The following is a 14747-nucleotide window of genomic DNA, read 5'->3' as shown; positions in this document are numbered from 1 at the left end:
GACAGGCAAAGAGAAGTTGAACTGTAAGACCCAATTCATGTTGGTCTTTCATGAGGTGCTGTTCCTCGTCCTAACTCAGGCCGATTTTGATTCTTCAGAAGGGACACTTGCATGAGGTTTAAACATAAGGATGGACATACAGTTGTTGTTGTTGTTGTTTAGTCATTTAGTTGTGTCCGACTCTTCGTAACCCCATGGACCAGAGCACGCCAGGCCCTCCTATCTTCCACTGCCTCCCGGAGGTCTGTCAATTTCATGTTGGTTGCTTCGCAGACACTGTCCAGCCATCTCATCCTCTGTCGTCTCCTTCTCCTCTTGCCCTCACACTTTCCCAACATCAGGGTCTTTTCCAAGGAGTCTTCTCTTCTCATCAGATGGCCAAAGTACTGGAGCCTCAGCTTCAGGACATACAGTATGCACCTTCTTTAGACTGCCAGTTCCTGTGTGGGCACACTATACGCTTGCCTGATAAAGGGAGATTGATGTGAAAGGCTCTCTGAGGTATAGTACTTAACAACCATGATTGGATATGCCTTATTTTGTATGTGGCATGTTTGCAACACCACAGATGAACAGCCAAACACCCTCTGTAGTGTGCTTTGCCCAGGGCGTTGCCGCACAGGTCCTGGAGAAGATCACAATGTTAGTATAAAACTTTCTACAAGCTTTCTTGCTATGCTCAGCCAACTAGAAGATGGCAGGCCTCCTGTTGATGGCACAATATATACCACTAGTTTCTAAAATATGATGGTGCAAATTGGAATATATATAAAATTTTTGATTGGGACTTTCCACAGGTTTGAATGCGAACTTTTGTAGAAATTAGTCAATTACATCACTAGACACTCATATCATGCCCAGTTATGACAATACTTGTTGCCTGTTGATATACAGAGGAAATTTGTAATCCTTTGGTCAGCCTTCTCACATTAGGTTTCTGATTGTTCACTCTGAATAGTCTGAAGGCATGACCACATAGAAGTTCGTCCACGGTTGATCTGAACTTCTCTATACCACACCCTGGCCTGTAAACTGTTGCAAAATTTCACACGCAAATGTTTAATTAATCTATGAAGGTGCATTTCAAATGTCCACACAGCACACAGTCCCTGCTCCTTTTCCTTTTCCATTTTCTGTCATCATCACTACCTTCTTACCCACGCCTCTTGGTAGCATTTAAATCCCTCCTTTAAAAAAAACATTTAGCAAGTGAAATAGTGCTGAACTGACATGGTAAGCACTTTAATTACTTTACTGCTATAGCACTAAACTAGGAGAAAAGCATTTTAAAAATACAGTTTACAAATTGCTTTGCAGTTATAGCCCTTACTAGTATGGTCAGATGGAAAGCAAAAAGAATAGGCTTCACTCCCACACCATAACCCATTCTGTACATCACCGGTGATGTCATCTGGACATTCCCAACAATGATCTTAAAGGACCAATATAGATGATCACACAATGCAAAAATGATGTGAATGGAAACACTACAAAAACAAAATAAAAAACACAAGCCCTGCTGGCCAAACAAAATAAATCACACACTCATGCCAAAAGATCAGATCTAATGTTGTATACTAGACAGATCAAATATATAAAGGAATAGTGAGGAGCACAGCACAAGCAGCCAAATAAATACCCATCTAGTTACTCTTGTAGTCTGAACAAAGGGTCTGAAGAGGGACTGCGGTTTTCTGTCCTGTTATAAATGTAAGTCTGGAGAAGAGAAGACTGGAAAAAGGCACACTTCTTCTGTGGAAGATGGAGAAATCTTGTCTTCTGCACCTCTAGGGTGTAGGACCTGAAATGATGGATTTCAGTGACAGAAAAGGAGATTTCTCATGAACATCAGAAAGAAATTCCTAACAGTGGGAGCTATTCAACAATGGGATGAATTGCCTCAGAGGGTGGTGAATTCCCCACCACTGGAGGCACTTAAACAGAGTTTGGATGACTACATATCTAGGGGACTTCAGGTCAGGATTTCCTTCTTTGGCAGCGGTCTGGACTTTATTTATTTATTTGATTTATATCCCGCCCATCTGGTCTGGTCGACCACTCTGGGCAGCTTCCAATAAGGTGTATACGAAAACATAATAATTTTACAAACAGTCCATAACACATACAATAATAAAACAAATAATAAATGAAAGAAAAAATAAAGAAAGAATTAAATATTGACAGGAGGGAAGGACTGAACATACAACCATGTTTTTGTTGACTCTTAAAAGTGCCCAGCGTAGGGGCCGCATGAATAACCAGAGGAAGGTTATTCCAGAGGCGAGGAGCCACCACCGAGAAAGCCCGGTTTCGTGTCTTTTCCTTCCAGGCCTCCCTTGGCGTTAGGCTCCTCAGCCCCACCTCCTGGCTCGTGCGGGTGATCCGAGTAGATCTAGGTGGGAGCAGGCGTTCCGCCAAGTATCGGGGTCCTAAACCGTTTAGGGCCTTATATGTAAGCATTAACACTTTGAAGTCAATGCGGAAATGGATGGGCAGCCAGTGCGGCATGGCCAGAGTAGGAGAGATATGTTGGTATTTTCTTGATGACTCCTGTTATCCCTTCCATCCCTGGCTTTCTAGTATTCTATTTAATTAGTTAACAATGCTACTGTATTAATTTTACATACATTTCGGGTCTGATTTACTACTACTCTCTGTACTTTCTATATTTCATTTCATTCTGACCTAGCTACTTACTGTTCCCTATCCTCCTACCACCCACGTTTGTGTGTGTGCATGCATAGATGCATGTGCATGCACAACCAGTGGTAAACGCTCCGGGCATCTGATGAAGTTGACTGTATTCCACAATATACATACAGTGGACCCTCTACTTACGGAATTAATCCGTATTAGAACGGTGGCTGCAAGTCGAAAAGTCTGTAAGTCGAATCTCCATTGACCTACAATGCATTGAAAACCGATTAATCCCATAACCGGCCGTTTTTGTTCTATTTTTGTTCCATTTTGTTTTTTTTCTGGTCTGTAGGTCGATTCTTTGGCTGCAAGTCAAATCTAAATTTTGCGGCCAGAGAAGTCTGTAACTCCAAAAGTCTGTAAGTCGAGCCGTCTGTAAGTCGAGGGTCCACTGTATTCGACTGCATTTGTTAGACTTTACAGCGTTACAACACAGTTTGTTGTTTTTGCTGCAATAAAACCCCCCACAAAACTATGTCTTAAGAAATAAGTTTCTGGTGTTTAATTGCTTGTCATATTAGTCCCCCTTTTTTGCACCTGCTGATGACACCAACAAGATCAGAATTTGGTGCTTTGAACAGCAATTGATGGGAGACAAATTCTGCCAAGTCTGCTTTGCTTTCTGTGTGTGGGATAAAAACCATCCCGCTTGAACAGTAAGGTAACTTACTTTTTCTCTGTCCATGTTCAGTCCTCCTTATAGTTCAGTGAAGGTCTTTTTCTTGCTCCACTTTTGAAAGAAGCTTCATCGTTCTCTGTTAACTACCACCTTTGCTGGATTGAAGACTGCTCATCCTTGTACAATACTCAGAACGAACTATTCAGCAAAGTCCCTGAATGTGATAGTTGTCTGTGTTTTCCCACCAGAAATCTCCTGTACCTATCCACAGTGATAAATTATCTGACCTCTCTGTAGATCTGTGGTTTGAAGCCCTGGGAAACAAGATATTTTTGCAATTAGCATCTGAGAGAGAATTACTTACGATGATCCAGGACAAAAGTCTCACATTCATTTCTATTTGTGTCTGCAGAAATGGCAAAAGTTCATGCACCAGTCTATGAGAAATGTTAATATTACCTTCAGCATCTCAGACAGTTATGAGAAGTTGCATGGTTTCCGCACACTCTTTTGATGCATCTCTTGTTATCAGTATGTGAGCTTTTATGTTCCATAGCCATTTCAAACACTGAGGAAATTCATTTTAATATTTGAATAATTTGCTGCTTTTTGATTTTAATACTGTGCTTTTAATGATGTAATCCGCCTTGAATTTCTTTTAGCAGAAAGATGGGGTAAAAATATTTTAAATAAATAAATAAATAAACCCTAGACTGGATCATTATCTCATCATGTGGTAAGATAGCCTCCTTATTTAACAAGTTCAACCCTTTTTGATCATTTGGACAAGGTCCCAATAGGTATCACACTAATCTGCTTTGTGGTTGGGTCTTTCATCCTAATGCTGTGCGTATACGGTGCCACCTCACGAGAAAAAAACAGCCTGAAACTCAGTAATCGCGTCTTCATCTTGCCTGTCTTGTTTTTCTCCTTGTGATGGATTCTTGTACACCAAGACATCAATCATCCAACAAACATTAATCTAGTTTAATTTGAAAGATGAGACCTCAGGTTGTAGGGGGGAAAGCCCCTCTACTTAATGCCAACAATTGCTTTGTAAACTCAGCGATGCCACCTCCCTTATTCCCAGTCCTGATCTGATTTGGATGCAGCTGATTGAACCTTCTGGACACATGACATTTCACTATAGCCCTTCTGTTACCAAGTTCTGCTTCTACCTCAGGATGAATTTTGTTCAGGTGAACTGGTCTGCTATATGTAACAGCCTAGGGAGTGATCACTTGGAGAAATAGATTACATTTTGGACCACTTGTGGAATTGTCCGGTGCAATCTATTTCCTGGCAATCATATGTGTGCCAGTTCAACCCTGACACATGCCCAAGCTGGATCTTTCTGGTCCAGCTAAAGAGCTACTACTTTTTGGGCCCCAGCAGAAGGAAGGGTTGCTTTAAGGAAGATTTCTCCTGCAAAAGCAACCCTTTCATGCGGTTAGACATGCATCTTTCCAGACCACCTGATCGCATCCTAAGTTAAGTTATGGACTCAGGCCTTAAAAATCAGAATAGCTGAAAGATCACATTTCCTGTTTTGGAAAAAAAAATATCCATATTTCTTATTCCAAGAAAACAAGAAAGCTAGTACTTATGAGAGGAGACCACTAAGATAGGAAAACAATTTTTAAAAAAATCTTAACTGTAGCTGAGGTGGAGATTTAGGGAGCTGTGGCTATCCCTTCATATCTTGAGAACAAAGGTAAGATGTCTTTTTTGGCCTCTCTCAAAAAGGCTCAAGGATTAAAAACAAATGTGAGACGCAAGGAAATGACATTGGCAACCCTGAAATATCAGTCTATGTTAGTGGTTCCCAGCCTTGGTTCCCCAGAAGTTCTTGAACTGCAACTCCCAGAAACCCTGGCCAGTACAGATAGTGTGAAGGCTTCTGGGAGTTTTATTACACGAACATATGGGGAGTCAAGTCTGGGAACCACTGGTCTAGGTTAAATGTATTTCAGCATAGCTCAGACCAGGTAAGTGACAATCTAAGAAGCCTAGAGAGGTCCTTCTTTGGGGTGTTTTTTTCTCTGCTTGCAAAGGCATGCATCTGCTGTATATGCTGAGTTACGTCCACTCTCCTCCAAAACTCCAGAGGGCAGAGTTTGTTTGATTGAATATACAGAAGAAATGAAGCTTTTACCAGGATGGCTGTAAATCTAGTTTACACATTTCATTTCTCTGAACACAGTAAGAGTTGATACCTTTTGACTGTAGTTGTTACAAGTTCATCTTCTGGGCCTTCTTGCCTAGAACTTCCTGTAGATACTTGTTCTACTGTGTTAGACCCCAGCACTTTGTTTTCAATCCATGCTTCTAGAGTCTAGAAGACTTGATAAATATGTCTCACCTTTGGATTGCCTTTACTGCTTCTGTGACTGAAGTGTTACGTCCAGCCTGTCTTTATACCTTTGTCACTTGATGAAGATTGCCATATCAATAGCAATTACTTGCCCTCCTGTTGCTGTCATCATTAAACGACTTCTTGGTGCAGCATATGATCCTGGTCTGAGCAGACCTTTCCATAACTATAGCAGGTGAAAGTCCCTTTGTAACAGCTGGGCAACACACCAAAAAACCTCAAAATAGCTCATAGTATCCACACAACATACAACACAATACAACACAAGTAATAGTAATACTAATAGCAGATGTGTATTCTGTGAGAATGGTCCACACAAATCTTGTGAGCATCAGTTTACTCTTGTGTAAATGCACCTGGTGTACTTATGAGTCAGGTTAAGCCAGTTTAGTCATAAACAAGTGAGCTCAATTCCCCTGTCTGGACAGGCACTAAGCGTCTCGAGAAAACTGTGTTCTGACTGAGGTTCTCATATAATAATAGGTGCAAACCAGTTTTCATTAAAATACAGAGAATCCTTGTTCATGCATTTCCAGCAGACTGGGTTCCACGGAGGAGCTGTGTTCCTCTTGCAACAGAAAGTGCCTGCTCCTTTTTGACCACTGAAATGGAATGGTGGGAGAATTCAGAACTATTTCAGGAGAGGTGGAAGAAAGTGCTGTGACAATTAACCCAATAGAACATTAAAGGAACACCCACATCTTCCACATCATTCCAATAGAAGGATTGGTGGAAGGACCAGAGAATAGCCAAGAAGTAGTCAGGAAATGTAGGCGTCCCTTCCACGAGGAAAGCATCCACTCCCTTCCCCCAAGCTTGGGAGCCTGCTTTAGGATTCTAGCAACAAGGCAAGAATGGCCACAGACCTGCAACAGAAGTCTCTGAAAATAACTCACGCCAACTTGCTTAGAAGGAGCAAATGGGTTTAATTATTAGTTACAATCTTGTCAATAATTATCACCCCATCTGTGGGTAATAAATGACAGCTTCTCACAGACTGCATCATTAGAGTTTTAGAACACCAATGGGGTGCATTAAAGTGCTGAGGGAAACATTGATCTGGTGTAAAAATGCTTTTTTATAAGTTCCATGCACAGGTCAAGCTCACCAACTTCTTATTCCTTTTGCTGAGCAGAGAAACTCTGCATGTTTCCCCCATTGCCACGAGAATCCTTCCTCCCGCTCTCTTGTTACTGCTGCTCTCCTTTTTCAGACAGTAGTTAAAAAGTGCCAAGTTACTTTATGGTGGCCTCTTTTTTTTTTCAGAACAAAAACTCAGTATATTTTTTCCGAAACAGGACCCAGGGATCACCAAAGTATCCTTTCCACCATGTGAATTCACAGTATAGGAATCCCATTTCAAGTCTGTTGCCATTCCATCAGCCATGACAACACCATTGCTACTCCAGTTGCCTCTCACGATGCTATGCATCTGAAGACAGAAAGGTCTTTTTGGTCAATGGAGGAAGGGACTGAGTCCACAACCTTGTGTGCCATCCTCCATCCATTTGTAGGGTCCCCTTCTGAAGGCATGCGTGTGATGGGCACCCTCCTGATACCATATGGTAGCAGACTTCATCCTTTGCCCATTGGAAGAAAGACCCATCTTTTATCTGTCCTGATTTTCCCAACATCTACTTCAATGTATGATGTTAGGTTCCAATGTTTGTGTTTTTCTCTTCCAAGCTAAATGTCTCCAAATGTTGCTCTCTGTCCTCGCAGGTGGATTGTTCCAGTCCCTGGATCATTATGGTTGCCTTTTTTTTTTGCACCTTTTCCAGCTCTGCAATATCTTTTTCCAGGTGAAGGGACCAATCCCAAGTATTGGTTGAAGCATAACTCCATAATTTTCTATAGGGACATTTTCTGTTACAAGCTCAAGTTTAGAATTCTTATTTTGAGTTGTGGGAGTTGTTCTTTTCTTTGGCTGGCACCCTCTGAGAGGTGTTTTCTGGGGACATTGGAGAGAATCTGCCACACACTGCCAAGAGAAGCTAGGCTGCCCATTGCCACCCCCATTGTCCATGCTGGCAGAGGACAACATCTTTATTTGAACCAGACTTTGGAAATAAAGGAGCTGTTGTGTCTTTTTATTGCAGTATTTAAAAGACATGTTAAACCCATTTTTACGTTTTACTTGCATTTGTTGTTATTTGAATTTTAAAGTTGTTAGCCACTGTGAGTGCCCTTTTTGGCAGAAAGGCAGTATGTCATAAATAAAAAAAGTAAAAAATTTCCTGGAACAGAACAGCGGCAGCTACTCCCTAGCCAAAGCACTAGGAAGGCAGGGGGGTGGGAAGGGAAAGTCATTTTTTCCAGTTGAACTGAAAGATAGTAGAGAGAGAGAGACCCAGTGAATATAATTATTCATGCTGGAATGTAGCCAAGGTGCTCCTTTTAGAACAACCCTCCTGTTTCAAAACATGCCACAGAATCTTTAATAACCATACCTTGTAAGACCTGAATTTATATGATAGACAAAAGGATGCTATAAAAATGCTCATTATTTTCAAAACGATCAAGGCTACAGTCTGCATATTCCAAAGAGAAACAGAAAGTGTGTGTGGAGGAGAGGGTTATATTTTGTAGGTGACACACATTTTTCATCATCATTTTTTTTAAAAAAAATACTTCTCAGGGTTTTGCTTAGGTGAGTTGTTTTAGATTTTCCGCCAGAATATTAATTTTAAGGCTTTTTCCTAGTTCGAACTGGGAAATGTTTTGTTCTTCTTTTCATAAAAAAGATTTGTGAAGATAATATTTCTCATTAATTGTTGTTGTTATTGGATTGGAGGGAGATCATAGCTCTGCAATAAAAGACAGAACAGAGGTGGCCTGGGGCAGCTTCCTTAAGATGAAGAATGTAACAAGCGACAAAAAACTTAAAAAAAGGGATTGACGATGCAAATTGTACAATGCTATGCATTCTTGATTCCTCTGTATAGTGTGGAATCATGGACTTGAAGACAGGCTAAAAGAGAGAGAAACATGGGGAATGAGGATTTGTTGCAGCTATGCCAGACTGCCTTGGACTGAGAGTGCAACCAATGAAGAAGTACTCCGGTGAATGAACAAAGATCAAGAAATCAAAAAACACATAAAATATAGAAAGTTGGAATATTTCAGCCAACCACTGCATGTACATATTATTACAGCCTCTCATGTAAAAAATGAGGAAAAAGTCATAGGAATTAGAAGAATATATTGGCTAAAGAATCTGGAAGACTTGTTTGGATGCAGCACTGCTTTGTTCTCTAAACTGTCCCATCCAAAGTCAGAATAGCCCTGATAACATAAGACTTTCAGTATGATGTGGACAAGACATTGTTACCGTGGTGGTGGTTTTGATTTATAACCCTAAATTCCTCCGAGCAAACATGAAATTGTGATAAAGAACTCTGAAAAGATATTTCCTAAGTGTGTATGTTTCACAGACCAGATTTGCAAAACGCAATAGGCAGTCTTTTTCATTTGGAATCGGCAGACATTTCACTGTAATAGGTCACAGGTCTTAACCAAGACTAGATGTCAACTTTTGAACTGGATCCTTTAAGAGCAATGGGATCTCTAGCAGTTGTGCATCGCATGGCTTGAAAGAAACAGGGACAAGGACCAGCAGAATGCCCCTAGAAATGAATTCCTAGAACAAACTAAACCACTTGATGATTTAAAGCTGTTTTAGTGACCACTACTGATCCAAGAGCTGGTCCAGTTGGATCAATGCACATGCTACTGAGAGTCAAAGCAAGCATGGATAGGTCAATGAACATCTATAGTAGCATCCCACTGCCATCATTGCCCATTGTGTCCTAACTGATAATGCTGTTATCCAAAGAACAGTATCTGGATCAAAAATGTCAAGTCCATCCGTTCTTTTTAGTTGAACCCAGGAATATCCCCCAGACCTATCTAAAATGTATTATCCAAGCCATGTAGAGCTTAATGCTCTAAGGATATAATTCAGGCCACTGTTTCTCCATCTCTCATTACAGAAATTTTACAGGCACTTGAAGCATGAGACCGAGTAGTCCATGTAAACCATGGGTGTATACACAACATGGTAATTATGCTTCCTTCATTGTATTTTCAAGTCAAGGAGGCAGGAGATCAGCCCCTCTCATTTGAAAAACCAACTGACCTTCTGGCACCCTCTTGCCTGGTAGCCCTGCACTTTCAGGGTGTGAGTTAAATGCACTATAAATACAAGAGATACAGGCAAGAACATTTCATGATACAGAATCTGTGTGTAGATCACTGTAACTCCACATCCCCCAAAACTTATTTCAGCCAAGAAAAAAGATATTACCACGAGACCTATTCAGGCCAACCTCACTTTCAAATGGGAAGATCAGTTACTGTAGGTCAGTATGAATTCAGTGAGGCAGGGAAGGATAATAACAATTTGTACTGGAGTATCCACACACACCCCAAGTATCTATAGCAATGAGCGACCCATACCAAGCATTTTCCATGGCTGAAATTATCCAGTGAATGGCACTGAGCAATGAGTTGATATGAGGAAACTGCATCTGAGACAATCAACAAGCGAAGAGGAGGCAAAAAATTATTGGATAAATGATATAATGAATTATGAATTACTCACCTAGTGGGATTGTTTAACCACGAGCTCTATGCAATTGAACAAAGCACTTAAGCAAACGTATAATATTAGTCTACAGGAAAGAGGCAGACAGAGATTTGCTCTATTGTCTGGCTCTCAGTAACTTGGCTTATTCATAATTTTCTTGTGTGTTATATTCAGCCCCACCCTAAAATATTAATAAAATGCCTTACACTTAACTCTTTTTTCATATTGCACTAAAGACACCTCTAAATAAACCTCTTAATATCCCTACTATATTGAGCAGTGAATGTTTTCTTGTATGCTAGAGTGATTCCTGTTTTTCCCCAAACACAATCCCCATGAAATACTGTGGTAAACATTTCTCAGAATACTACGGCAAACACTCTGTGCATTATCAGATTAGCCATTTCACTGAGCACCACATTAAGCACACGTTTAAATACTGAGAAAAGACATACAGCCTCTTCTTTCTACTGCGCCTCGTTACCCTCCCTAGATCCATATTTCTTGATGTGGAGTTGACCAGCCCTTCCCCCCTCCTCCACTACATGCATGCATGGACAAAAATGCCCAGTCCCCCCCCCCTTCTCAGCTCAACACCTTATCTCTAGCTTGGATCAGATTGTGAGTTTTCAACATGGTTGGGGGATTTTTTGCATGGGCGTCACTTTGTTCAACAACAGCAGCCGCCACCACCATCAAAAGTAGCTTTGCCAGTGATGGAGAAAGATCGGTGACAACCTTGCCTGCTCTCCTGCACAAGAGATGGGAGATTCCCTGTGTGATGATGATGACTGAGGCTCTGAATTACAAAGCTTTGTTTGGGTTTTACAGGTGTGCTCTAATGTCAGTGAAATTGCTGTGCTTCAAGCCTTCGATGGATTCATCTTTAGCAAGCACTTAGGAGGCACGAACACATCTCCATTGCTGACTGTCAAAATTGAACCTGCACTTCTCTCCAGCTTTTCTTGTTTCTCCTCCCCCCCTTTTCCTTCTTTCCCCCCCTCTCTTTTTTTTTTTTACTTGCAATTTGATGTTTGATCATTTGAAGCAATGAGGCGGAGGGTAATTTACGTTATCAGGGAGGTATGAGGGGTGCTCGGAACCCAGACGCGAGGCCCATTCGCCTGCTAAAGCACCATCGTAATGTAATGAGACTCCAGTCAAGTGCAGCTAGTAATGGAGAGGAACGCTTTCCATTCATCTGCCTACCTGAACCTCCATGGAATATGACAATAACTTTTACGCAGAAGAAAGGGGGGGGTGGGCAGTGTGAAAAGAGAGCCACAACACTGGGGGAAATCTCTGGAATCTTTCAAATTTCTTATTTCAGCTTTAATGGCAACCTTAACTTGTTGAATCCAGGCGAATAGTTAGAGGAGGTTTCTGCTGAATGGGCATCTGTTACTATGCATGAGCGTAGCTGATCTAGGTGTAATCTGGTTGAACCTTTTAGCTACAGAGAATCCACGTGGCTAGGAATCATCATTAAAATCTGGTATTTCTAGGGAAGCATCTCTGATTAACTGGAGCAAGTCAGGTCAGGTAAGCTAAAACGTCCATAAAGACTTTCTCTCACATTAGTTCTGAACTGATCCCAAGTCTATGCCAGGGTCACACCGCCTGCCATTTTTATGTCCGTTTTTACTTAGAGTCATTTGGTCTGCCAGTCTGTTGAAAAAGAGAATCTGGCTTGGATGAAAATATTACACAGCCATGCACAGCTTGAAACAGGACTATTAAGAATCGTGTCGACAAAACGTTAATTTGGAAGCATACTTCACTCAAGGGGCTTTTAAAGTTTTGTGGTTGGAAAGTACAGAGTTGTCTGTCATGAAATGAAGAAGCAGGAGATAGGAATCAAGTTGAGATGAACCTGTCTTGGAGATCTGAATGTGCAGATGGGTGGAAGAAATGTCGATGGACTAGAGGACTGGCAAGTGATATTTAAGGATTGCAGTCCCACCCATTGGCTTCACATGCAGAATTTATCATGGGAGGTTTTTCCCATTAATTTGGCACAACATCAGTAATAGCTTCCTTTACTAAATTTCTGCATTTCGACAATTTGCTAAAGACATAAAAACTGAGAGTGAAGGAGAAAGTTGACAACTTTCAGACAGGAGCTAATAATGCATGCCATTCTGTTGGGTGATTGTAAGCCATTTCTTTTCAGGTTTTAAATGTTTACAGATATCCTCCTGACACTCAGCTGCTTTCTTCCCTCTGATATAAGGTAAATGAACCCGAGAAGGTGCCCTGAATTTCCCACCAATTGAGGAAGACAGAGCAGCAAATACAAGATGTCCACACACTCTATTAGGCTGTAAACCAGGTACTTTCAAACAAAATCCTCAGCTCTTTGCAGACAGAAGGACGTTTCCAGAAATTAGCCCCAGATGAGAAGAAATGAAATAATCTGCAGTTCTTTGTGCCTCCTCTAAAGTATAACCATATCGTAAAGTGCAACATGGAAAATAATCTCTCTGCAATCATTATTTTTAAAGACTTCTCTCAGCTTCCAAGGTTTGCAGTAGTGTAGAGAGTTCAGTGTTTTTTTCACTCAAATACAGAGTGAAATAGATCTGCTTGCTCTTTGTTGTATCAAAATGAGTGAGTGAAAAGTTTGAAGTAAACCTATATGAGGACTAAAGATGGGGACAACTGTCAGTTAGCATTTCTCCAGTACTGTATATGATTTTAAAAAATAAAAAACCTCCCAAGTTTTCCCAGTGCCCAAATATTTCAATCCTAAAATTTTTTGAATGTTAATAAATTCTTCAGAAATGAATTCAAATGAAATTCACCCCATTTACCTTAGCACGGAGAGCACAAATAATATACTGTCTCTCTATATAAGTGTCTAAGATTAGGAAACCCCAGGAAGAAGAGAAAAGGTAGCAACTTCAGGGCAAATCTAACATGATTAATTTAAATAAATTGTTTGATACTGGCAAAACTTTATTGAAAACAAAATAATAATCTCAAATTCTCCCTCATTCCTAATAGAGAAAATCTGTCTATTTTAACTTTTTCTCAAAAAGGGCAGGCCATTTGCTGTTTGGACCACAACATGGGGCAGGTAGGTGACAGGAAAAAAAACTAATTAAGCTTTATTTTATTTTCTAAACTTTCTGTTTAAATAAATAATGCATTTGCATTCTACCTAAATGCACAGGGAGATAAAATAACTATAATGATGGTCGATTTAAATTTCAGGAATTTTAACATAAAATTTGTTTTGTGGCTTTTCAAAACTGTATAAATTCAGAGGAAAGTTTGGATATGAGGAAAATCTGAGCAGGAGATCAGTTTTTATAAACAAAAACTGCAGACATGCTCCCCACACCCATACTATGGAAAGATCTGTGGATTTCTGTTTTGTTTTGGCTATTTTTTCTTTTGTCTTAAAATTCCATCATACTTTTAAGGTAGCTGACAAAAGACCGCATCCGGAGCATTGGAGAACAGCAAAAGCCGATGTGCTGCTGCAACCATATGCTGTAATGCAGACATTTTTGCTGCCATTTCCACACCTTGTGTCATGGTGCACCACCAGTCAGTCTGGTATTCCTCACACTTCCTACTGTTTCAAAAGTGGTTTATGGTTGAGAGAAGAAAGCGTTTCATGTCTAGTAACCTGCTCAGTATACTCCTACTCATACATACACATAGTTTCACAGGATCATGGCCACTGTGTAATGACATGAGGAAGATGAATATATTTGGTTTTTCATTGATATCCATAATAAATCAATTTTTGTACTACAATATTTACAGAATGGAGAACATTTTGCCAAACAGTACCCATGATGGTATTATGAAGGCTGGTCATACCCTTTTCGATGTTTTGTTAGTGATATAATGTAGTCAAGCATTTGGTTGACTTTGGTATAAGGTAGCAGTCAAGATGTGGAGGGATGACTCTCTCACGTACTCTTCTCCTGTTGTTGTTATGTGCCATCAAGTTGCCTCACACTTATAGTGACCCTATGAATGAGCAATCTCCAAAAGATCTCATCCTCAACAGTCCTGATCAGCGTTTGCAAACTCAAGCCTATCACTTCCTTTAGGGAGTCAGTCTGTCTCACATTCTGTCTTCCTCTTTTCCTGCTGCCTTCCACCTTTCCCAGCATTATTGTCTTTTCCAGAGAACTCTGCCTTCTCATGATGTGCTCAAAGTAGGACGTTTTTGCCTCCAGAGATAATTCAGGCTTAATTTGATCTAGGACCCATTTGTTTATCTTTCTGTTAGCCCAAGGTATCCATAAAGCCCTCTTCCAGCACCAAATTTCAGATGAAACATATTTCCTGCCAGTTTTCTTCACTGTCCAGCTTTCACACCCATTCATGGTGATCAGAAGTACAAGGATGTGAGTGATCTTGGTCTTGGTCTCCAGTGACACTTGATGACCTTTTCTATCATTGCTGCCCTTCCTAGTCTTGGTCTTCTTCTGATTTCTTAGCTGCAG

At 40.6% G+C, this 14747-nt stretch overlaps 1 long non-coding RNA gene across 1 annotated transcript; it reads right to left on the bottom strand.

Moving 5' to 3' along the window:
* Positions 1-1228: 1228 nt before the first annotated feature.
* Positions 1229-14747, bottom strand: LOC144587768 (uncharacterized). The gene is made up of 2 exons (XR_013542912.1): positions 3368-14747; positions 1229-1801 (listed from the first exon to the last, which is right to left on the bottom strand). It is a non-coding gene; the product is annotated as an uncharacterized LOC144587768 (long non-coding RNA).

The sequence above is a fragment of the Pogona vitticeps genome, chromosome 3 (assembly GCF_051106095.1).
Source record: "Pogona vitticeps strain Pit_001003342236 chromosome 3, PviZW2.1, whole genome shotgun sequence".
Taxonomy (NCBI): Eukaryota; Metazoa; Chordata; class Lepidosauria; order Squamata; family Agamidae; genus Pogona; species Pogona vitticeps.
Note: the sequence above shows the minus strand (reverse complement) of the source record. Positions and strands in the feature narration are given on the sequence as shown.